Source organism: Phocoena phocoena, chromosome 9, assembly GCF_963924675.1.
Source record: "Phocoena phocoena chromosome 9, mPhoPho1.1, whole genome shotgun sequence".
NCBI lineage: Eukaryota > Metazoa > Chordata > Mammalia > Artiodactyla > Phocoenidae > Phocoena > Phocoena phocoena.
The window spans coordinates 99,405,986-99,431,951 of NC_089227.1; the positions used below are offsets into that span (position 1 = coordinate 99,405,986).

General features: G+C 47.4%; 4 non-coding genes across 4 annotated transcripts; 2 read left to right on the top strand and 2 right to left on the bottom strand.

Annotated features, from left to right (window-relative positions):
* The first annotated feature begins 8,156 nt into the window (after positions 1-8,156).
* On the top strand, positions 8,157-8,228 carry TRNAC-GCA (transfer RNA cysteine (anticodon GCA)). Its single transcript has one exon. It is a non-coding gene; the product is annotated as a tRNA-Cys (tRNA).
* Positions 8,229-12,722: 4,494 nt separating this feature from the next.
* Positions 12,723-12,794, top strand: TRNAC-GCA (transfer RNA cysteine (anticodon GCA)). Its single transcript has one exon. It is a non-coding gene; the product is annotated as a tRNA-Cys (tRNA).
* An 8,300-nt stretch (positions 12,795-21,094) lies between these two features.
* Positions 21,095-21,166, bottom strand: TRNAC-GCA (transfer RNA cysteine (anticodon GCA)). Its single transcript has one exon. It is a non-coding gene; the product is annotated as a tRNA-Cys (tRNA).
* A 3,274-nt stretch (positions 21,167-24,440) lies between these two features.
* TRNAC-GCA (transfer RNA cysteine (anticodon GCA)) lies at positions 24,441-24,512 on the bottom strand. Its single transcript has one exon. It is a non-coding gene; the product is annotated as a tRNA-Cys (tRNA).
* Between the last annotated feature and the right edge of the window lie 1,454 nt (positions 24,513-25,966).

Sequence of the window (25,966 nt, forward strand, 5' to 3'; positions counted from 1 at the left end):
GCCATATTGGATTTTCTATTCATGGAAGCTGTTACTCATCCCATTTTCCTTCATCCATCAATCAGGATCCTACCTGAAACTGGAAGCTACAGGTCAGCCCCTGTACAACAGCAATCTGGGTGGAGCCTCTTCTCATGTCTTCCTGCACTAATACTCGAGGTATCTATCCTCCTCATGGCATCAGGACTTTTTTCTTCTGTATGTTTCTCATTTCTCCAACTCTATTGGATCCTCAAAGAGAAGGCAAGGCCCCTGATGCAGACTTTTTTAGGGCAGACCAGAGAGCTGTAGATACAGATGACTTCCCAGGAGCAGGCAATAAATGGTAACCCTAGGTCCCTGGTGGTGCAGTGGTTAAGAATCTGCCTGCCAGGGCCTCCCTGGTGGCGCAGTGGTTGAGAGTCCACCTGCCGATGCAGGGGACACGGGTTCGTGCCCTGGTCTAGGAAGATCCCACATGCTGCGGAGCGGCTGGACCCGTGGGCCATGGCCGCTGAGCCTGCGCGTCCGGAGCCTGTGCTCCGCAACGGGAGAGGCGACAGCAGTGAGAGGCCCGCGTACTGCAAAACAACAACAACAAAAAGAATCTGCCTGCCAATGCAGGGGACACGGGTTCGAGCCCTGCTCCAGGAAGATTACACATGCCGTGGAGCAACTAAGCCCGTGCACCACAACTACTAAGCCTGCACTCTAGAGCCTGCGAGCCACAACTACTGAGCCCGCATGCCACAACTACTGAAGACCATGCGCCTAGAGCCTGTGCTCTGCAACAAGAGAAGCCACCGCAATGAGAAGCCCGCACACTGCGACAAAGAGTAGCCCCTGCTCACGGCAACTAGAGAAAAGCCCACACGCAGCAAGGAAGACCTAACGCAGCCCAAAATAAATAAAATTTTTAAAAAATGGTAACCCTAAATTATCACTCTCACCCCTCCTTCCCTCCAAAACAGGTTGGCACAGTGGAGTGGGGAAGGTGGTCAGACCTATGGAAACAAACGGCTGGGAACCCAGGTAGGGTAGGTGGGTAGTTTTGGAGACCTTCGTCCAGCTCTTGGGCTAAACCAAGGCAATGGGAAATGGGTTGGGGGCTCATCAGGCAGCTTCTCTCCTTTCCTCCTTATTGATGACCCCACCCAGGGACTGAGGACTGGAAAGCTGCAGGCCTGAGGGAAGATGTCTTACTCGAAGCCCGGTCTGGCAGCTTCCAAAAAGCCAGTCCTGGAGGAGATCTATAACTTAATTTTGCAGAGTTGAGTGTTACCACACAAATGAAAGATGTTAATTAGACCATACTAGTGTTCTTGGGGGTATAGCTCAGGGGTAGAGCATTTGACTGCATATTAACAGGTCCCTGGTTCTGGTACCGGCACAAAAACAGAAACATAGATCAATGGAACAAGACAGAAAGCCCAGAGATAAACCCATGCACTTGTCAATCTGCAACAATGGAGGCAAGAATAGACAATGGAGAAAAGATAGTCTTTTCAATAAGCGGTGCTGGGAAAATTGGACAGCTACATGTAAAAGGATGAAATTAGAACATTCTCTAACACCACGTACAAAAATAAACTCAAAATGGATTAAAGATCTAGATGTAAGACTGGATACTATAAAACTCCTAGAGGAAAACATAGGCAGAACACTCTTTGACATAAAGTACAGCAATATTTTTTTGGATCCGTCTCCTAGAGTAATGGAAATAAAAACAAAAATAAACAGATGGGACCTAATTAAACTTAAAAGCTTTCGCACAGCAAAGGAAGCCATAAACAAAACGAAAAGACAACCTATGGTCTGAGAGAAAATATTTGCAAACAATGCTACTGACAAGGGATTAATTTCCAAAATATACAAACAGCTCGTACAGCTTAATATAAAAAACAAACAAACAACCCAATCAAAAAATGGGCAGAAGACCTAAATAGACATTTCTCCAAAGAAGACATACAGATGGCCAAAAGGCACAGGAAAAGATGCTCAATATCTTCAAGTATTAGAGAAATGCAAATCAAAACTACAGTGAGGTATTACCTCACACCAGTCAAAATGGCCATCATTAAAAAGTCTACAAATAATAAATGCTGGAGAGGGTGTGGAGAAAAAGGAACCCTCCTACACTGTTGGTGGGAATGTAAATTGGTGCAGCCACTATGGAGAACAGTATGGAGGGTCCTCAAAAACCTAAAAATAGAATTACCATATGATCCTGCAATCCCACTCCTGAGCATATATCTAGAGAAATCTCTAATTCAAAAAGATACATGCACCCCTATGCTCATAGCAGCACTATTTACAATAGCCAAGACATGGTAACAACCTAAATGTCCATCAACAGATGAATGGATAAAGAAGATGTGATATATATACACACACACACATATATATATATATATATACACACACACATACAGACACACACACACACACACACACACACACACACACACACCATGGAATATTACTCAGCCATAAAAAGAATGAAATAATGCCATTTGCAGCAACATGGATGGACCTAGAGATTATCATACTAAGTGAGGTAAACAAGACAGAGAAAGACAAATATCACATGATATCACTTATATGTCGAATCTTAAAGAAATGATACAAATGAACTTATTTACAGAACAGATACAGACTCACAGACACAGAAAACAAACTAACAATTACCAGAGGGGAAAGGGGGGAAAGGGATAAATTAGGAGTTTGGGATTAACATACTGTATATAAAATACATAGGGGTTTCCCTGGTGGTGCAGTGGTTAAGAATGTGCCTGCCAATGCAGGGGACACGGGTTCGAGCCCTGGTCCGGGAAGATCCCACATGCCACAGAGCAACTAAGCCCGTGCGCCACAACTACTGAGCCTGCGCTCTAGAGCCTGCGAGCCACAGCTACTGAAGCCTGTGCGCCTACAGCTCCGCAACAAGAGAAGCCACCGCAGTGAGAAGCCTGGGCACCGCAACAAAGACGAGCCCCTGCTCGCTGCAACTAGAGAAAGCCCCCGCACAGCAACGAAGACCCAACGTAACCAAAAATAAATGAATAAATTTATTAAAAAAATAAAATAATATAAAATACGTAAACAACAAGGACCTATTGCATAGCACAGAAAACTATACTCAATACCTTGTAATAACCTATAATGGAAAAGAATCTGAAAAAGAATATGTGTGTGTGTATGTACATATACACACATATATATAAAACTGAATCACGCTGTACACTTGAAAGTAACACAACATTGTAAATTAGCTACACTTCAATAAAAACAGAGGTCCCTGGTTCAAATCCAGGTGCCCCCTAGTTATGCGCAATTTTGGTAGCTAAACTAAGTTACATGCATGTTACCTGGGACCCCATTGAAGATTTAGGAGATCCCCACTCGTTGGGGTTTGTAGGAACAACCCTAGAACCTCCCTCTTATGGTGGCATAGTAGGAGGCCATGGGATGTCCCTGGATGCCATCGGGCTCATCCCCTTGACCCCATTATAATCAGTAAAGGGCCGGAAGGCATTAGTCCAGTGTACTCCTAGTACGGAATCACTTTGCCATACACCTGAAACTAACACAACATTGTAAATCAACTACAGTCCAATATAAAATAAAAATTTTTTTAAATGCCAAGAAACAACAACAACAACAGTTAAATGAATAAAATGATGCGTAAGTAGTGGGCATGGAGATGTCAACCAGAGTTTCTTTGTCTGCAGACTAGGTCTAAGCTACTATGCGTCCTGTCACCCAGCAGATGAATGAACAGCTGGTACCTCTGCAGTGCTGGAGCCATACCCCCGGCTTTGCGGTCCTGAATCAGTGGGGTTGGCCCGCAGGCATCAGGCAGGGGTCTCTTCCCCTTGTCCCCCGGCCAAGCGGGTCCACGGGGAGCCCTCTGTCCGCAGCCCTGAATCCTCCTCTCCCCCATCTCTCTTTCTGTGGCCGAGAACAAAACCCAGAGAGCGATCAGTCCCTCAGTTAAGTTCCTCAAATGCTTACTTTGCCGGGCAAGAGGCCAGGCCTTGAGAGGACCCAGGGATGAGTGAAATCTAGACATGACGGTTCATCCTTCACTCTTTCTCGCAGGGAAGAGTGATTTGCAACATGAAGATATGTTAGATGTGATAGAAAGGAGCTTAGAGCGCAGCTGGGCTGCTCTGAGGGCTGACTTCGTGACAGCTTTGCAGAGATGGGGGGGTCAGCTGAGTCTGGAAGGTGCATGTCCAGGCAGTGTGGGGAAAGGGCGTGCCAGACAGACAGTGTAAAGAAACAAAGATGCAATGTTTGGGGAGTGCTTTCTGGGTGGAAAAGGTATATGTGTGCATGTCTGTGTGTATGTGTGTGTGGCTGTGGGTGTGACCATGCATGTTGGTGTGAGTGTGTATGTGTGTACCTGGGGTAGGTTGTAAGTGCGTGTGTGCCGTGACTTTGCAGGGGGGAGGGGGGAGAGAGTGTGACTGTGACCTACTGTTGGAGGTGGATGATTAGACTGAAGAGAATTTGTGTGTAAAATATGTTCCAGAGTTCGGACATTGTTCTGTGGGCGATAGGGAGGGTTGTGGCTGCAAAGTGAATTCATTTCCTTTATTTCAGGAGGTCACTTAGGAGACATCGCAGAGAGCGGCTGGGAGTTTGCCTAAAGACAGTTCCTTAACTGATATTATTTTTTGAGCACCTACTATGTGTTAGTACCATGCTGGGCAATTTATCTGAAGTTGCCATATTTATACGTCACGAGAAACTTATCCCTATTTAAGACAAAGAAATGGAAGCTTACAGAGTTAAAGAACTTGCCCAGTGACACATACAGAGTAAGGAAGCAAATACAGAGGAGAAAAGGAATTCCAGAGAAATTTTCAGGTTATAATATGTGGGACATGATGACTTATATAAGATATGCAGGATGAAGAATAGTGTGTGGGGGCAGAGGTGGAAAATGAAAATTACTGTTATCCAGAGAGAAATACAGCAGCAGGTACAGGGGAAGGTGGGAAACATAATTTAACTTAGGCTAGAGGCTTGAGCATACTTTTGGCTGTGGAGGGAACAGGACGGAGAAAATTGAATCAATTCAGTCCTGAGGACAAGAGTACAGATGGAGCCATTTACTTTGGAAGGGGGAGGGGAGGGGAATGTTCTTCTCTGAGATGGAAGGGAAAGGGCTAAGGACAGCTGAGGAGAGATGTCTCTGAGATACGAAGGGAAATCAAGGAGTTCAGGTTTAGCTGAATCTGTTCTGTCTGTCGAGCAGAGGTAACCTCTTGTGCTGGAGCGAGAGCACAGACGCGGGGGTTGGGGGGGAAGAAAGCATGTCATTGGTGAGCCTGCAGTGCACACAAAAGCAGTCGGAGGGTCTGCGGTGGGGAGGGGTGAGCTGATTCTGCACCTCTCTGAGGGCCAACTTTCGTGGGCACTGAGAGCATCGCTTTACCCAGATACATTTGTCCCCACCCAGGTCAGCACAGGGCAAGTGCCAATGATTTTATTCTCTAGCTCTCTATTTTTTATTCTATGCAAATTCCAACCTAAGGAGCTTAGGTTACTGTCAACAGCAGACAAGGATACTGGTTCCCTCGTGTACATCCCAGTCCCAGTTTCTGTCAGCCACACACTAACCATCTTTTGGGTGATCCCCTCAGCAGAGGGGTCCATTAGCTCAATGGACACTTGTGGATTTTTCACCAGTTGCATTCCAGGGTTCAGGGATCTCATCTGTAACCTCTGAGGGTCTTTTCCTGTAGTCTACAAAAGAAGACAAAGGAGAGAAAAAGAAACTAGGACTTGCAGGACAAGAGATAGAAAATTTAAACCAAGATATTATCAGTATTAACATTAAAAATAAATGTATGAAATACCACAGTAAAAAGACAAAGAATGCCACTGAATTAAAGAAACAACTATATGTTATCACAGGAGGTAAATAAAAAACATAAGGATATAGACATATGGATAAACCTACGGATTGGCGGTTGCCAAAGGTGGGGGGAGGTGAGGGGTGGGAGAAATGGGTGAAAGGGGTCAAAAGGTTAAAAATTTTTTTCATGAAAAAAAATCCATTTTTGGGACTTCCCTGATGGTCCAGTGGCTAAGACGCCACGCTCCCAATGCAGGGGGCCTGGGTCCAATCCCTGGTCAGGGAACTAGATCCCACGTGCCACAACTAAGAGTTCACATCCTGCAACTAAAGATCCCACGTGCCACAACGAAGATCCCGCACACAGCAACTAAAGACCTGGTGTAGCCAAATAAATAAATAAATAAATATATATATATATATTTTTTTAAATTCATTTTTAAAAAGAGAGAGTGGGGGCTTCCCTGGTGGCGCAGTGGTTGAGAGTCCGCCTGCCGATGCAGGGGACACGGGTTCGTGCCCCGGTCCGGGAAGATCCCACATGCCGCGGAGCAGCTGGGCCCGTGAGCCATGGCCGCCGAGCCTGCGCGTCCGGAGCCTGCACGTCCGGAGCCTGTGCTCCGCAACGGGAGAGGCCACAACAGTGAGAGGCCCACGTACCACAAAAAAAAAAAAAAAAAAAAAAAAGAGAGAGTGGAAGGAACTAGCTTCCTGCAACAGAACCCAAGAGTACACTAGCTATTCCAGTATCAACAGAGATGGTTGCATTAGTACTACTCTGGTGATTGCAATCAGATTCCAAGTAAGGATACATCTGGCTTTCAAACAAGAAAGGATCTCATGCCAGAGCTCAGTAAAGCAGTGAAAGCCAGGGATCTGACCGGATTGGGAAGGTGAGAATTATCCAGAACTGTAGTAATAACGGCTAGTCATATTCGAGTGCTTACTACACATCAGAGACTGTCCTAAGGATATTATCTTATTTAATCCTCATATCAATTGATATTTCCCCTAATTTACAGATAAGAAACTGAGGCTCAGAGAGTTTTTGGAATTTCCTTTAAGTCACACACTCTGGCTTCTCTGCCTGAGGCTAAGGGGTCATGGGGTGTCGCTATTTCTCTTTCCTGAATATCAGTAAAATTCAATGTAGAGTTTCTAATACATATAGAATAATATATATTAATAATAATATTATATTACTGTTATTATATTATACATGCATATATATATGCAGGGGATCTTGGGCAAGAAGTTTAGCTTCTCTGGGCCTCAGTCCCCTCATCTGTGAAATGGAGATAATGAGATCCTCGTCCCCAAGGTTTGATGTATAATAAGCTGATATATGTGGAGGCTTCTCGGCTGTATACTGTTGACAAGAGAAATCCAGAGGACTTTAGCATCATGGTAGGAATCAGTGTAGAAATCAGTGTTTCCCCAGCTTCTTGGCCAGGAGAGGAGGGGAAGTGGCTGCTGGGCGGCTAAGGCCCCAAGGGGGAAGCTGGGGGGTAAGAGGGAGAGATTCCAGTAGGTGGCAGAGAGAGTTTGCAGGAGAGAAAGCTTACCAGCTCCCGTGACAACAGCAGAAGCAGGGCCTTGGCGTGGCTGTGGAGATGGAAGGTGCCAATCAAAGTAAGCTCATTGTCCAGGTGCGATAGGGCTTTGTCCACAGATCAGAGAGCCTCTGGGTAGAATGTGGTTCTTCTCCAGCAGCATTTTTGGTCCTTGAATTATGTTAGCTTAGGTCCATTAATGATTTGGGGGATTCCTAAGTCTACTCAGCCACCTAATTCTGACTGTTTCTAGGAGTGGATCATTCTCCATGATTCTCCATCTATACTAACTGAAGACGTGGCGGTTGGGAGGGTCATTTGTGTCCTAGACTATAGTTTAGTAGAAAGCACTCTGAACTGACTGTTAGCCTAGGAGGGTCAGGCCTTCATTAGGTGGGTTTGGACAGACACCTCAATCACCCTGAGTTTCTGTTTTTTAGGTGCCCACCATGATGGGCGCAGGCATCCGACTCTGAAGGCCATCCTGTAGCCAATGTCAATGCTTCTCCGGGCTGCTGCCCACACACTGGGGCTGTGAGCTGGGGCGGGAGTGGGTGGGAGGGGGGACATAGGCTGTTGGGCTTTTGAGGAGAGAGCCTGTCGCTTTTCCTGTGGCAGGCTGATGAGTTTTTACTGCAGTAGGCCTGGCAGTTCCCAAGAGAGGGCCGTCCTGAAGTGGTAACTCATAGGTTTACGGGGAGTCTGGGTGTGGCTAGACAGATGAAAAATATTAATTAAGTCACACCATAGCAGAAGGGGGTGTAGCTCAGGGGTAGAGCATTTGACTGCAGATCAAGAGGTCCCCAGTTCAAATCTGGGTGCCCCCTACTTATTCTTAACTTTTACCTTTGGTGCTGCATTTCAACTTCTTCTTCCCCATTAGACATCAACATAAAGACTTTTTTTCTAGAACCAGCAAGTGGTGAAGCTTTACTATGGTAGTTGGCAGTTCTTAACGCTAAATATAAATTAGAATCACATGAAAAGTCTATAAACATGCCATTTCCCAGGCCTCACCCCAGACCAATTAAATCAGTGTATTTGAGGTGGAGCCCAGGTATCGTAAACAACCCCCAGCGCTCCTAGCCTGCAGCTAAGTTGAAACCAGCTTTAGTAGAGCTTCCAGAAGCCTTCTCAGACCCAGGTTCCCTCATGCCAGCTCTGTCTGCCCAGCATCTTATATTCGGACTCCCCTCTTCTGCATCCTTATGTGGACATGATTTATAACTTGACCTTAATGGCATCTTCCAGGAAAATCTGCTGTTTCAGCATTTCATAGTTTCCTTAATTTTTCCCTTTCTCAGTCCAGTCATTCTCCATGGGACAGGGTGGAATTGGTCTTCTATTTGCAAGCCAAACCACCAGGATCTGTGCCTCTCAGGGAATGAGCCCTCACGGGGCTGAGAGAGTTCGTGGAGGATGAAATATCCACACGCGAAAGTGTCAGTTTAGGTTGTGTAATTATTAAAGACAATTTTACGTCTCTTTCAAGCTTTAAAAGTAAACTTCTGCAGAAGGGACCAGTGAATTATATCAGCTATCTCAAAACTAAAGAACGCCATGGCTTTCTATGGTTTGGAGAACAAACAGCTGAGCATTTTGGTAGATGATCTAAGAATTCATCGTGGGTTCAGAGCTCTAGCGGGTAATTCAGAAGTACACTTCGTGAATTTTATTATCCCCGGCACCAACCATCTTATAAGACCTTTCTCACAACTACCTAAAATATATTTCATGATGCTCCGGGTTTATATAAACACAGAAATCTATACTTCAGATGGCCTAAAAACAGCTTCTCTGTAATAAAACTATTTGACAGCAAGAAAGTCTTTATGTCTTTCCATTGAATGGCAGGAAAACACAATACAGACAAAAAGCAATTTAAGACAGAACACGGTCAAGTCCAGTCTTCCTTGAGACTCTGTCTAACTTGATAAGCTGACGAGTAGCTCTTTGTCTAACTCCCCATGTTATAAATATTCTGTCTCCTCCGAGTTCTCTTATCAGCACAGGACATAAGTGCCTGTAAAAACAAAACTCCTTTTAGCTTCAGGGCTACACTTCAGTTTCCCTTTCATTGAAGCTCATTCATTTTGTTAACAAGAGACTTGAATTTTCTGGTTTTTTTGCGGTACGCGGGCCTCTCACTGTTGTCGGCCTCTCCCTCTGCGGAGCACAGGCTCCGGACGCGCAGGCTCAGCGGCCATGGCTCACGGGCCCAGCCGCCCCGCGGCACGTGGGATCCTCTCGGACCGGGGCACGAACCCGTGTCCCCTGCATCGGCAGGCGGACTCTCAACCACTGCGCCACCAGGGAAGCCCCCTCAAATGTTTTAAAAAATGAAATATTCCCTTTCAAGATCTTTGATCTGAAAAGTCCTTTCTGATGCCTCTTCTAGTTTTTACTTCTTCCTGTCGTTGCTGTTACTGAGACTGCATTGTTCTCCTTTTGACCTCAATCTCTTTCATATTTTTGTGTTTCCGTGATTGCAGAGCTACCTTCTGGCTCACCTGTCCGCCCACCCATTATGGTCCCCACTATTGGCCTCACAGTCACGATTCTTCAGCCCTTTGTGGTCTTTGCCTGTGGTCTGTCTACCTTCCTCACAAACTCTTCTACTTCTGTGGAAACCCTCACCCATCACTGTGGCTCTTCCAGAGCTGCCTCTACATGTGCCCCGTGTGTGTCTAATTCTCCCAACCCCTTTTCTAGATAGTTCCAGATATTCTATGTCTAGATAGTATCTAGATAGTTCTATGTGGTTCTTGGCATGTTCTACACTGCCGAGTTGGGACACCAGGCGCCAGTCTTCACTGCACGCCTAGCTCCTAGGAGGCAAGTTGTCCTTTATAAAGTAGAGTTTGCCATTACAAAAGACGTGCGCTGGTCCCCTCTCCTCCCTTGCAGAAGGCAGTATTCCAGCCTCTGGAGCTGAGGCAGGGGGAGCAGCAAATCTGCTTGATAGTGAGCTATCCTGTCACTTCCCTGGCCTCTGTGTCTTTGTCACCGCCTCTGGTTTTGTGAGAGCCACCCCTGGTGTGGCCATGTCTGGGGTCCCCACTTGCAGCCCTCGATACTCATGTGCCTTTCAGCCGGAACCTAGGTCAACTACTGCCGCCTCGACCCTTTAGTCTCCCTACAAAGAGCCCGCTAGGCTGAGTGGTTTATGCAGTTTTCCTTGCCGGAAGGTTAGGGCAGTTTCATAAGGGAATTATAATGCAGGAGGTGAAAAGGAGGGTGGGTCCCAATGCTGGGCCAGGGTGGCCGTCGGCGCTCCAGTTGATACCTTGTGACATTCCCTCCAACAAGAGCTGCAGGCCGGCTGGCTGCTTGCATCGGTGGACTCAGTAAGCGAAGCCGTCTGCCAAGGACAGGCACTGGCGCTTTTAGGGCCGGTACAGTCCAAGCCCAGATGGAGGGGACGGGCACCCCCTGGCGCTCGCAGTCAGTATCCATTTCAGGCACAGCGGCCTTAGCTTCCTTCTCCGCATGGGAAGAAGCTGCATTCCCCTCTTTCTTGCCTTCAGGAGGCTCCCTAATATGCCCCCTCCTCCCCAGTCCAGCCATCTCCCTCTGACCGGGAGGAGGCCTTGTCAGTTGTGTATATGATCTCATCGCTGAGCTGGGGCCTGTCCCTTCCTTGAATACCTTGCTCCAGGTATGAATATAAAAACCTTTCTCTGCCTTTAAAAGCGCTGCCCCCTCCTATTGATCTATGACGAGACTCAGCTGACCTGGGACGTGAGCGATCCTCTCATTATTCTCAGACGTCTACGCAGTTTGTCTGCTCCTTGGGTGTCCCTCAGTCTACCTGGGTGCCAGTTCCTTTAAGTCTGACAGGCCTCTGGGGAGGCTACAGGAGGGCAGGGCGGAGGGGGCAGGTGTGGCCGAGGGGTCTGGGACCTGCTGGGTGTAGGTCTCTGACAGGGGATTGACCTGGCCCACTGCAGGGGTGCCATTTGCCCTCAGTCCGACATCACAGGACAACCTGCCTTTCTAGTTGGGTGGATGCTGGAAAACCGGTGTGTGAAACAAGAGTGACGGCAGCGCGGAAAGAGAAAGGCCTGAAATGAATGTGGCAGAGGTGACGGACTAGGGAGAGACCAGGAAGGGTTTGGATTGGGAAGTGACTGGGGTCTGAGGGAGAGGGAGGGCAGGGGTGGCCGCCACTGGAGGCGGCAAAGACTTCCTGGACAACATCTGCAGTGCTTTCTCTCATTTATTTTTTTCCCACTCAGGACCTGGAAGGCTGGAACCGTGTAGACATTTGGGTTATTATTGGACATGCAAACATTGGAAAATAAAAGAACCCCCTCCCTACTCTCTGGGGGTTGCCATTATTAACTATCTGGTCTATTTCCTTCCATAGGTGTATATGTATATGTATGGACATGTAGACACCTATGTTTATACGTAAGTTTCTTTGTCTGTGTGTATAATCTTTTTATTACATAATAATACATATACACAGTATCTTTTCAAAAGCCCAAAAGAGCTCATATCATACATGTATATGTCATCCAATTTGCTTTTTTCACTTAATGGTATTGTTTAAGCATCTTTCCGTGACAGAACTCTGGACCAATTTTATCTTTTACTGTTGCATCATATTTCTATGACTGTACCACAGTGTTTGTAACCAGTTCCCTGTCGATGGATATTTAGGTGGTTTCCAGTTTAGCGCTAATCCAGAAAAAGGCTGCAGGGAGTCTCCGCCCTCACTGTGCATTCATGAATATTTCTGAAGGATACCTAGAAGTTCCTAGAAGTGGAACTCCCTAGAGTATCATTTTTCCTACGTAACTTTGTTTTTGCTTTTACAAAGGCAACATGCTCAATATAGAAAAGTTGAAAAGGGAAATAACACATAAAAAGCTGAAATCATCTATAACTCCTTACAGACTGTTCTGTAACTGCCTTTTCACTTGACGAACTCTCATGAACATTATTCTATGTCATTAAATAACCCTTGGACATGGGCTCTGAACCTTCTTTCAGGCAGGAGAAGGCACTGTCGCCTAGTCACAGTTATGTCACCATCCCAGTGTGCCTGACACACAGTAGATGCTCAATGACTCATTACCAAAGAGGATTATCTGGGTGATTTGAAAGGTCTCCCCACCTTTAAAGGTCAACCAGGCTACCAGGGGGTCCTCAGCCAGATGCACATAGAAGTGATGAGGGAAGAAGGGCTGGTCCCTGGAAGGTGGGAGGCCAGGGTCCAAAGAAGCAGAGCTGACCAGGACATCCCAACCAGCAAGACTGAGTCTGGGTGTGTCAACACAGGTAAAAGGCGATAATTACACCACTCTGCCAGGTCAGGGGGTGTAGCTCAGGGGTAGAGCATTTGACTGCAGATCAAGAGGTCCCCGGTTCAAATCCGGGCGCCCCCTGCTTTGTCTCACTTTTTTGTGTGTGTGTGTGTGGTACGCAGGCTTCTCACTGTTGTGGCCTCTCCCGTTGCGGAGCACAGGCTCTGGACGCGCAGGCTCAGCAGCCATGGCTCACAGGCGCAGCCACTCCGCGGCATGTGGGATCTTCCCGGACCGGGGCACGAACCCGTGTCTCCTGCATCGGCAGGCGGACTCTCAACCACTGCGCCACCAGGGAAGCCCTTGTCTCACTTTTAATCCCAGAGTGGGTCTGGCATTACCTGTTTCCCCCTCCCTAGGCCAGGGCACCTGGAGAAGAAAGAGAAAGACTAAAACTCTTTGACTCACAACTCCTCAGAAAGTGCAGACCCAATCTGAAATTCAAAGATACACCTTCAGGTGACTTACAGGAAAATTAAAGTTTACAAGGCACAGACCCCTGCCTCCTCCAACCCCTCTGGGTTTTCCTCAGCTCCAGCCAGAGATTTCACCTTTCACAGATCCACACCTTCTCCACGGAGGGGGCTGGCGTGTCTTCATTGCACCCCCACGGGTTATAACCTGAAGTAGATGAACCTAGAGGAGCCCTTGTACTCCTGCAGTGGGGTAGTTGCTTAGCTTCCTGAGCCCCTCATGCTGGGCTGCAGGTCAGAGGCCCTGGACTTAGGCTCCATGTCCCCAGGTCCTAACGCTCCCACTGGGTCTACTCCAGACTCACAGGCCCAGACCAGGGTCTGGGGAAGAACAGGATTCTGCTTGGCTCTGTGGGACTAATGCCAAGGAGCGAGGGGTGGGGGAAGGGCCGGCCTGACCCTCCCTGCCTCTTGGTTCTTTCTCCTCCGTGCAGAATCATTGGCTCCGGCCAGGGAAAGGAAGCTGGAATTATATTCCCAAATCAGTGAAAACGTAAAAATAAGAAACAGGTAAGACGCATCTGTCCTTAAAAGCTCATCTTATTGTTCCTGGCTAATGAAGACCTCTGACCTCTGTAATTATATTCAGAACTCCTTCAGACACTGTGCAGCCCCTCTGTCTAACGAGTCCACGAGACCTGCTCTACCGCAGACAGAAGGCATCCCTGCTCGCCTCCCCCTTCTGCACAAGCCTCTGACCACGCCCAGCCATTCAGGGCCAAGGACATCAGTGTAAAAGCCATGGCTGTATCGGTGGAGGGTCTCTGAACTAAACTAAGGTCACAGTCCCCCAACAGGGCTGCGCATCACACACAGGCAGGTGAGGTGGTGAGAGCAGGATGGGCTTTCGTGGAAAGGAAGTTCAAGGCTCCAGGTTGGACCTCCTGAATTAGAAGGGTTGGGAGTGAGACCAAAGGACTCTATTTTTAACAAACTCCTGAGAAGATCCCAAAGGAAAGTGAAAATTAGGAACCACCAATTTAGTTTTGGGCCCCATATTATAGGGTTGAAAATTATGGCCTTTTTAATTAAGAGACACGTCCAAGCACACACACCTGATTAATAATAGGGTTGGGGCCAGATCCACAGGGCTAGTCTCAGGTTCTTCCTGTTCCCCCAGCCCTGGGGCAAGGCACGACCTGGCTGGCTTCATCTGCTTCCCACTCCCATGGCCAAGCCCTGACTGGGTGGAGGGAGATAGGCCTTCCCAAGAGACGACCTGAAAGGTTTCTACCCGATGTCTGGTACTAAATGAGATAAGCTTGCAGGGGCCTGAAAATCTGAACCACACACACCTGTTCGCCTGCAGTCAGTCCTCCCCTGCTCCAGGAGCCCACTTCAAACCCTTTCCTAAGTGACACCATCTCATGGTTGTGGCCTCTCCAGGGAGGGGTCCTCCAGCACCCCAGTCATTTCCGTTTCTCCCTGGTTGGCCCCATGGCCTGTCTGACCCACCCTCTCCTGACCATAAGCTCCTTTTCCTACTGGGCCCTCATTTGAGTGCCTAGAAGCTTCTTCTGCTAAAACAGAAGAAGGACGTTCCAGTGCTGGGCTGACAAGGAATAATTCAAAAGTCCACCTGAAGCCACGAGAAAGGGACTGGCCAGTACAGTGGGGTTGGGTGACGGACCAAACCATCTGGGTTTGTGACAAAGGAAGGGCTGTGACCAAGGGGTCCTGAGCCCACCTCTTCTCTCTTCTGTCCTCCTAGAGATTTCAGTGTGGGGGACAGCAGCTGTTTCAGGGGATTAAAGGAGGCTCATTAGGGGCCACCGGGATTTGAACCGGGGACCTCCTGATCTGCAGTCAAATGCTCTCCCCCAGAGCTGTAGCCCCTCCTGGGGGGAGTGAGGTCTAGTACTGTTCACCAGTGCGTGCCACCCGCGCCCCCAGCAAGAGCACACTGGCATTCCTAGTCACCCCTAGTCTGCCCCTGGGCACCTGGCAGACAGGTCTCACTGCAAACTCACCCTTTTCTGGCTATGACCTCATGCTCCCCTGTGCCTTGTGGGAACCCAGAAGCCTTCTCTGAGGTTTCCCTCCCTCAGCGCCCACCTGGGGCCACCTCACCGTCCCCTCTAGAAACACGGCAGGGACTTTGGGTCCCTCTACAGGCTCATCCTCTGTGGTCTTTTCCCCTCAAGCCCATGACCTTGGCAGAGTCTCCAGAGACTTGGTGGACACCAGGGCAGGTATTTGGCCACAAAGGCTGCAGCCTCCACGCGGGGCCCAAATGCAGCCCCGGTTCCCGCAGGAGGCCCCAGACCAGCAGGTGGGCACAGCTGCAGCGGTGCCAAGCCTGGTCCTCTGGGACCCTCCTTGCCAAGCCTTGCCCCACAGCAGGACAGACCACCCCCCACTGAAGGATGGGCTCCTTTCCTCCGTCAGATACGTGGCGGTGATGTCACTACCTGACCCTTCTTAGCAGCTAAAACATCGGATGGCTGCCACCCAGGGGGCCATGGAGGACCCTGGAAAAGTCCTGTTAGGAAAGGGACTCGATTATTCTTATAACACGGATAAGTTCTGTATGGTAAAAAGAAGAAGAAGGAGGAAGAAGGAGAGGAGGAGGGGGGCGGGAAGAAAGAAAACATTTGCTTCTTTTAAGAATACCTCGCGTCAGTGCCTTGCCTGTTGTTGAGTACATTACAGATTTTCAACAAACATTTGTTGACTAAAAAACATATAGAAAAATTTAAAAACACAATTAAGCATCAGGAAGAAAATAAAAATTAATCTCACGAGTAAACTAACTGCTGGTAACAGTCTGGTTTCTATTCTTCCAAACTTAATAATATATAGCCCTAGGCTTCTTCCCTAGGCTGGGGGATCCAACTTTTGCGGCTATGGTGGTTGAGTCAATTTCCAGCTACTTTCAGCTGTCATCCTATTCAGGCTGCATTTCTCCCTTAACAATGTTCTCCGTCCTGTTCTGTAAAGATAAGAACTGGGGATGTAACAGCACGCACATGCCTGCATGGGTCTTTCTTTCATGCCAAAATTACTGTAATTCTTAAAAAGCTGGTGGGTACTTTCCAAACAGGGCTGGTGAGAACGTAATAGATGTATCTTTGCTGGAAGGCTATTGGGTAATCAAAAGACAAATTCATGCCTTTGTTTTATTCACATGGGTGTGCAAAGGTGCATGTACATGGTTGGGCATTGCAGTGTTGTTTGTGAAAATGGAAAAATGAGCTGCAGAGATGTGCATTCTGGGTAGGTCCTAAGAACTCCACAGGGACCCTTTGGGTCAAGGCTGTGGACCTACAGGCTGTCAAGGCAGTCACTTCTCGCCAGCGTGTGGTGTGGTGATCAAGGGCACACTTTAGCCCTTTCCACTAAGAACCTCCATCCTTAATTCAAATTAGAGAACGTATCTCAATGACAGCATCTCTCACCAACATTCCCAGTCTACAAAGACACGTGATGCAAATGGTTTTCAAAGATGCGGAAACTCTAGTAAATAATGCATTTTTAAGGTTGTGTGGTTGGGGCTGTCTTCTAACCCTTGTGTTGGTTGAAGCTTTGTGGTGGGAGTGGGGGCATGTCACGCCTCGTCAGTACATGCCACCTTTCCAATCCCTTAAAGTCTTTAGATTTGTCTTCAAGAATTTTCTGGCATCTCCATTTCATCTATCCTCGAACAACTTTGATTCCTGGTTTTGATGAACAAGTTGAGCAAACAATCGAAATTATGACAACGCTTCGAAGTAGGACACTGGATCCAGAGTTCGGCAGAGTTTAGCACTAGATTTTTCCTTCTCGTCCAAAAGCCGTCAAGAATTCATTTCCACACACATTCCCTAGACTTTTGTTGTTATAAATCAGCCGAGTCTTGTGATTATTTTTGCGTCTAAGCCTTCACCTGCAAGGGGGACTTTTTAATTGGCTCTCCAGGGTATGGTGGGATTTTCTCAAGTTATAGCTCAAAAGAAAAAGAGGAGGCGGGGCGGGGGGTGAGGTGAGAGAGGAGGTAAAGCAGGAACCATATCCACAGGAGAGAAGGAGGGGCTTCTTCAGCTGGCAAAGGAGGTTCCGAAGTGGTTGTGGTGAGGTATATTCGGGGTTCTACAAATCCTCTCGTGAAGCCTCGTGACAACTCTGGGATCTCACTCTTTCCACATCAGAGCCCTGAGCTTTCACACCGGGGAAGCTGTGAATTAAACTGACGTTGTCACTCAGTAGTCTTGCAGAATCAAACACTGCCTTTGGTTTTCTGCTAAATCATATGGCTGCTAGAGAGAAGAGATTTTGGTTCTTCTCATTGGGATTTTCAGTGTTTTTCTAGACTACTTTGGTGCCTTTAGCATCAGTCAGCTTCCAGTTCAATGACAAGAAGCACAAGGGTTATCTGGAAGCCTTACCCCATAGGCACTGCATTCCTGATGGCCACTAGCGATAATTTACTTTCCCATCGTGCCAGTGTGGAATATAAGTTATGACAACTTCCCAGGCCTGAAGAACTAATTGAATTTCCCCTAACTGTAGTTTTAACTAGTCTGGGTAATTAATACCATTTTCACGAGGCTGTGTTGCCTGAAACCCACTCCTAACACCAATTTATGTACCAGGTAGGAAATTTGGGTGCAAAACCAGAAACTAATTTTGAAACAGGTGAGGCAGCACTTGTCAGGTAGTTCATGACACCGAAGGGAAAGAGGTGTAGACACTCGATGGGCTCCGAGGGGAACCAAGATTGCACGGACGCCCAGTCTGTGAAGAAGGGTAAGGCCGGAGCCGATGCCACATCCATGTCACCAGACGGAAATCTCAACTCCTCCTGCTTCTGTGTTTCACTCAATGTCCAAAGTCTGCGGTGGCTATGCTGAGGGCACTCGCCCGAGTCCTCACTACCAGACAGTGGGGGACCAAGTGTCTAGTATTTTTGACTTATGGAGTAAGAAATGAGGGTATGCCTTTCAGTAAAATTCACGTAATTGCATATTCCCCAAACGTGATAGGGTTCAGATGCTGTGCCGTCAATAAAAGAAAACGTTCCCCACAGCCCACGTGAGTGGGGATATGGATTATGGATGTCACCTGGGGCTGCAGGAGAGCAGAGGAGCCTTCCTGTAGATCTGATCTGATCTTCCTGTAGATCAGCCTGTGAAAGGAAACTGGAATCGCAACACTCGGAGCCCGGATTTGAACCTGGGATGGCATGACCTGCTTTCCTGAGTAAAAAGAACGAATCTCATCTGATGAGCGCACTTCATCTCCTGGACCAAGTCCTGAACTTCAACACTAAGACCTCTGCTTGCTTGTCGGGTGTGCCACTTGGCAGCCCGTGCCCTGGTGAATTGGCCCCTCCTGTCTCCCTGCTCCGTTTCCTGCAGCCCCCGGACCTGGCAGCTATCTATGCCTGTAGCCTTACAGAGTGAAACAGTGGTAAATCAGCTCAAGGAGAAAGAAAAGACAATCAGTAGTGTTTGATTTGTAGTATTTGCCAAGTTGCAAATATTCCCACCATGGCCAACATCAAGCTGCCAATGGTTTAACGTTGCTCCCTGGCTGAGGGCACCAGCTTTGGTATCTTCAGCTGGAAGTGTCTTTAGAATCATCGTGAAGAGTGGTTCCCATAAACTTTAGCTGTCTCTCAGTCTTTGGAGTTTAGGAGGGATTAACAGGAGGCTGTGCCTGTCAGATGTAGTATATCAGGATCCCCAGGGAATCGGAATTTTTAACAAGTTCTCAAATATTTTGAATGTATAGTCAGGTTTGATAAACACTGCGTGGTCTCATCTCTGTAGATCTGGCTGACTGATCTCACTGCTAACGAACCCTCTTGTGTCCAATAACTCACCTCTCCTTCCCACAGGCTGCTCCCTTGGGTGCCCCACCACCTCTTTTCCCCACTATCTTGCAGCCTTCTCGGATTCCAGGCTGAAGGCACTGCTCGTAAAGCCATGGCTTGTAGTTGGTACTGAGGCTCCCTCCTTCCCACTCTGTACCTACTCTGTATCTGATCTATATCTACATCCATACTGTAATTCCTGAAGTCCCACCCTTTCTTAACCACAGACCTATTTTCAGCAAGGAGACTGCTGAAAGCTGTAGATTCCACTGACATTAACGTTTGGCAACCCTCAGGATCAGCTTCCGTTTTCAGCTATTTCAGGTTGTGTGACCGGAGGTAAGAGATGATCCCAATACAGTCAGAGAAAGTCCCGGGTTTCAGTCCATACAGAGTGACACTTGAGTTTATGATTAACTTTCTTTTAAACTGCTAGGATGGGCTTCCCTGGTGGCGCAGTGGTTGAGAGTCCGCCTGCTGATGTAGAGGACACGGGTTCGTGCCCCGGTCCGGGAAGATCCCACATGCCGTGAGGCGGCTGGGCCTGTGAGCCATGGCCGCTGGGCCTGCGCGTCTGGAGCCTGCGCGTCCGGAGCCTGTGCTCCGCAACGGGAGAGGCCACAACTGTGAGGCCACGTACCCGCAAACAAACGAACAAAAACTAGTTACTAAACTGCTAGGATCAGCCATCCAGGCCTGAAGCCACTTCTAGTATTCCATGGGAACTCGACTTGATCCCTTGGAAACAGGAGGCAAATATTCACTCAGTTTTTTCTACTATATCATATAGACTCCTAGATTAGCATCCCCTCAGCTACCTAGATTTTCATTATCTTCAGGTCCAATAAGGCCAGGATCAAACCACATTCCCATCTTTTCTCTGAGTGTCTTTTTCCTATTACTCATTCCTGGTACCAATCACGACACTTTGATTAAAGAAGAGGCCACCCCAGGCTAAGGGAAACACAGAAGGCAGTCTTGCCAGGATGGCAAGGAGCTCAGAGCACTGAAAGGAGGCCAGAAGATCTTCCCTTATAAAATGCTCATAAAGTGGGCAGGATTTCAGCAGGTCCTGGTAAGGGAGCCATTGTTGCCACCACAATGGATAATGGCCGCAGCCAATGGCCTCACTGTCCTTGCCACGCCTCTGCCACCTCCAGAATGAATTCCAAGTTCTCCTACTTCTAGGTGTGATTTATTCTACATTCATAGTCTTATTTATGGGCATATAGTTGGCCAAGCTTAAGGCATTACCAACTGTGCTGGTTAATTTCATGTGTCAACTTGTTTAGGCTCTGGTACCCAGATATTTGGTCAAATCCTAATCTAGACGTTGCTATGAAGATATTTTTTAGATGTGAGTTACATTTACATCAGTAGACTCTGAGTAAAGCAGATGACCCTCTATAATGTGGATGGGCCCCATGCAATCAGTTGAAAGCCTTAAGAGAAAAAGACTGAAGTCCCCTGAGAAATAGGGAGTTCTGCCTCCAGACAGCCTTCGGACTCAAACTGCAATGTCAACTCTTCCCTGGGTCTCCAGCCTGCTGACCTGCAAGATTAAGACTTGCCAGAGCCCTCAATGTCATGTGAGCCGATTCCTTCAAACCAGTCTCTCTCAACAAACATATGGACACCAAGGGGGGAAAGTGGTGGGGTGGGGGGATGGATTGGGAGATTGGGATTGACATATATACACTAATATGTATAAAAGAGATAACTAATAAGAACCTGCCATATAAAAAAATAAATTAAATTAAATTAAAAGAAAATCAATCTCTCTCTCTTTCTCCTGCCATTTTTGTCTACCTCAGCCACAGACAGGTTCCTGTCTTCCTCCAAGACTGAGACAATTGTGAATTCCCCAGAAAAGGAGTTAAAAGGATTCACATGCTGGGCAAAAAATGTAAAAAGAAAAGTGAATAAACGTTCACTACAGGACCTATGAGAACAGACTCCTGCTTGAAGAAATCGGGTTCATCTAGAGCTGCAGGTGTCAGGGGAGGGGTTCTGGTGAAGACTTGCACTGCTTCTTCCCTTTGCAGGCTGAATCAGTGTGGTGGAAAAAGCTGGAGGTAGAACCTTGTGTTCAGTGAGTAAAAGCAAGTTTGGGCAGGGGGCACCTGGACTTGAACCAGGGACCTCTTGATCTGCAGTCAAATGCTCTACCCCTGAGCTATACCTCCACCTACTCACCTATATTTAATAAGAACCCTAAACCTGCAGAGCCACACCCTGGGTGTCACGTTTTCAGTTGTGTACTTGCTAGCGCTCTTCCATCCCACACCCCTGCAAAGGGATGCTCTTCTCACCGTGCCCACCCCCTTCCCCTGGCTGAAGGCACTGGCGTTGAACTCACTGAGGTTTGCAGCTGGAACATCCTTCCGACCCACCTAGAAGAACAGGACTCGAAGCATTGGCTACTCAACAGACTCTTTGAGGTTACAGTGGAAAGGGCAGGGCTGGGCAAAGGTAAATGCTCTTGGGCCCCACCTGAGAATCCCTAAACCAGACTCTCTGGGAAGGGGACGAGGGGACAGTGTGTGCCTCTAACAAGCTCCTCATGATTCTGACTCACAGATAGCTTTGGAGCTATTGATTTAATCTTCATGGTACAGATCTGACAAAAATGACAGCAGTAATTAAAATCACGCCCAAACAAAACACAACAGATTAATGACCAAGTCACAGCTAGAATCCACAGCTATGCTTTAGGGCCTCTTTGCGCTAAACATATTGGGCAGGAGAAGAACTGCCTCCTTTATCTCTTCTTTTCTTCCTCTTCCCTCTCCATTTGCTGCATCCTTCCAGTGTCAGATGCAAAAAGCAACCTAAAGAAAGGATGCAATGCATGGAAAAGTGATGAAGTGGGAATGAGAGAGATTTATGGGCAATGGCAGAAACTCAAAAAGGCGAGCCCAACAATGCAAGCAGGTTGCAAGCCCCTGCTTGTATCACGTGAGCTAACATCCCATCAGTCAAAGCCAGTCACAGGACCAAGCCGTATATCAAAGGCAGGGAAATATATCCCACTTCTAATGGGAGGATCTGAAAAGTCTTGTGGCAAAGGGCACGGATAGAATAAGTGAAGAACGGGGGCTAACTGTTTAATCTATCACGGTCTGCTCTCTCGGTCATAATTATTTACATCTCTCCCACGTGCAAAATATACTCAGCTTTATCCCAAGTCCCCAGAGCCTCAGGCAGTCAAAGTCCAGGATCTACATAAGATCCCTTGATCTGGAAACATGAACTTAAAAGATAAGTTATCAACCCCTCACATAGGCCAAATCCAGTGACAGTACAGGAACAGACTTACCTCAATAAACATCTACATTCAAAGACTGAACAAAATAGGAAGCACACACAGTCACAGAAACTGGGTATGCAAAAGAAGCTACCATGCTCCCTTCTACATTTGGGTACAGCCAGAGCCTCCTCCTAGATACCGATTTCAGTATTTGCCAGTCTTATTCACAATAATGTTGCATAACAAGCCACCCCCGACCACTAACACACAATGATAAGCATTTATCGTCACGTCCATGGGTTTGCAGGTTGAATTTGAATCCGCTGGTCTAGGCTGGGCTTGGCCGGGTGGGTGGGCCTCAAGCTGTGGGTCTAGTTGGCCTTAGCTCCTCTCAGTGAATTGGGCTCAGGGCTGGGCCTTGTGTGTTCATGTTGGGGCCCAGGCTGAAGGAGAGAACCTTACTGGGCCAGCACATCTCAGGGTAAGAGTGGAAGTCCCAGAGGGTAAGCCCAACCTTGCAAGTAGATCTCAAGGCCCTGCTTGTATCATATCTACCAACATCCTGTTGGCCAAAACACATCACATGGCGTGCCAGTTATCAATTTATTGACTGGTAGCTCCAAATTCACCCTTCTGTACCTGCCGTGGGATAACGGGCTGGATTCTTTAAGCATTTCTCCTTTAAGGGAGCGCAATGTTAACAGTTGTCAGTAGAGGGCGCAGGAGGGACACTGCAGGAGAAAGGGGTCCTCTCGCTCTGGCTCCTGTGGCAGGTTGGGCGGTGGTGCAGGTGTGTAAGGACACCTGGTGTGCTCTGCCCCGGGCACACGCCCAGAGAATGAAGTCCCTCGGTGACCTCGCTGGGCTGGTGACCACCTCCATACCCGACCCCCAACCCCACTCCCAGGCCCCCAAACCCCTCTGTGTACCTGCCTGCCAGCCTCGGCTTGCCTCTGCCCAGAGGTCTGGTTCCTATGTCCTCCAGGCGCAGACACTGCACGGTCCAGGATCAGTGGTTGCCAGGGATTTGTTGCGGAGGGAGAGAGGCTGGCAGGCAGGTACACAGAGGGGGTTATTCCTCATAAGTATAGCAGGGGGAATTTTTAGGGCAGTGAAACTATTCTGTGTGGTATTTCAATTGTGGGTACATGAGGTTATGCATTTGCCAAAACCCCACAAAACTCTACAAAACTGTACAACACAAAGCATGAACCTTAATGTAAACCATGGACTTCGGTTAATAATAATGTATCAATATTCATTCACCATTTTTATCAAATGTCACACTATTGTAAAATGTTAATGATGGGGCAACCGGGAGGTGGCAGCTGAGGTGAGGGGTAGAGGAGAACTGTCTATACTTTCTGCTCCATTTTTCTGTAAACCTAAAACTGCTCTAAAAAACAATGTCTATTAATTTTTTTAAAGTGATAGCAGGTAGGACTACCTGGATTATGGATCAGAGGCCCCATGATCCATGTTTAAATGATCTACCTATGAGCTGTTATTATCTAAAAAGCATCTTTCCACCCATAATGCTATCTGGATCTGTAATTCAGCCAGCCACCTGGGTATTCGTGGCCTTCCACGAAGCCGGGGGTCTGCCCCATGGCAGATGAACACCTTTCCCACCAGGTCTCCTTCCCACCCTCTCCCTCCTTGCCCACCTGGCAGCTTCTCAGGCCCCTGCAAAGGGCATCGGCTTTGATAATCATACACGTTTAGGCAAAATGCCCTTTAGAATCATCCAGTATCGTCTTCCCCCAAACGTGTCTGTCCGATTGGCTAGTGTTTGCAGGGTAGGAAGAGGTGGGAGGAAGAGTAGAGTATGTGTTGTTTTTAAAATAAAGGGTATCCAGATCCCTCCTTAGGGTCTCTGGGGCACAACTGCTAATTCAGTCGGCTCCCTGGACCTTCCTGCCTATTAACTCACTTGAAAAGAGAAATAGTAAATGGGAGAACTGACCTAGCACACACGTTTCTCCTCGGATCAAGACAAAACCTCTAATTCTGGATGAGGAAAACTTCCAACCATTTCCTGAGTCAGAAGATGACCTTTCCTACCTTTTCTCCCTCTCCTGTCCAGTCTGCTAAGCCCCTCTAGAGGAAAGTAGCCAAATTTAGAGAGCTACCTAACAAGGGGCGGGTGTTGGTACTGAGGAGGTCTACAGTGACCACCTGTGTGGATTCAGGATGGAAAGAAAACTGACAGGGGGCACCCGGATTTGAACCGGGGACCTCTTGATCTGCAGTCAAATGCTCTACCCCTGAGCTATACCCCCACCACATGTTCCAGGTTCTTAACTTGCATCATTTCAGTATGTCTCAATATCCAGGTATGCTGTACACTGCAATTATCAGCCATTCTCGGCGAGCTGGTGAGAACCTGCAGAACTGCATCCCTCAGCGACGCCCTCTGGTCACCAACCCCCCCTTCATTTCCCACAAAAGTGCTTACTTCTTGTTGGATGATTCCTCTACAGACTGAATGTCAGCTGTTTGTTTGTTTCCTTTTTTCTTCTGTGTGAAATGAATTATCCCTCATCCATCTGCTTTTTGTCCTGTGGATTTATACATTTTTATTGCTTTATTATAATTAGGAAAATGTTATTTCTAAAAACTGTATAAGTGAAAATATAGACATAAATAAAGTAAAATTAAATAGCTCTGACAGATATGTATTGGGTCGGCCAAAACGTTCGTTCAGGTTTCTCCATAAGATGTTACAAACTAATGTTTTGGACAACCCAATATTTTAGCAGGGAAAAAACACATTTTTTCCCCCAAGGAAGTAAAAAACTCAAACCATATCTCCAATCTCTGCAGCCTCAAATGTACTGTTTGCACTGTTAAATGTAGGTTTTTTTTAAAAAAAAATTATATTGGAGTAGACTTGATTTACAATGTGTTAGTTTCAGGCATACAGCTGTACAGGGTTTTAAAAAACATAAATATTCTGAATTAAACCCAGGATATTCATAGTTACTAAGGATTGTTCAAAATGTATATTTTCTCATTGTTTCTAAATTATGTACTTTCTTCCCTTACTATTTGTGTGTTACTTAAAAAATGTGTTGTAGGGCTTCCCTGGTGGCGCAGTGGTTGAGAGTCCACCTGCCGATGCAGGGGACACGGGTTCGTGCCCCGGTCCGGGAAGATCCCACATGCCGTGGAGCGGCTGGGCCCATGAGCCATGGCCGTGGAGCCTGCGTGTCTGGAGCCTGTGCTCCACAACGGGAGACGCCACAACAGTGAGAGGCCCGCATACTGCAAAAAAAAAAAAAAAAAAAATGTGTTGTAGCTAAGAATTATAATCCAAAGTATTAAGCACTGATAAACATATCCTTTTATACACATGAACCATGTATTTCAAAATTTTTTAAAAATTTGATGTTTTGGTGAGAAGTGCAATTGAATAATAAAGTTGTCTTTACTGACATTTTTTTTTTTTTTTGGCTGTACGCGGGCCTCTCACTGCTGTGGCCTCTCCCGCTGCAGAGCACAGGCTCCAGACGCGCAGGCTCAGCTGCCATGGCTCACAGGCCCAGCCACTCCGCGGCATATGGTATCTTCCCGGACCGGGGCACGAACCCTGTCCCCTGCATCGGCAGGCGGACTCTCAACCACTGCGCCACCAGGGAAGCCCCCTTTACTGACATTTTATAACATTATAAAATAAATATTTTTTAGGTATGAAGAAAAATAACTTCCAATCTAGAATTCTGAACCCAGGTAA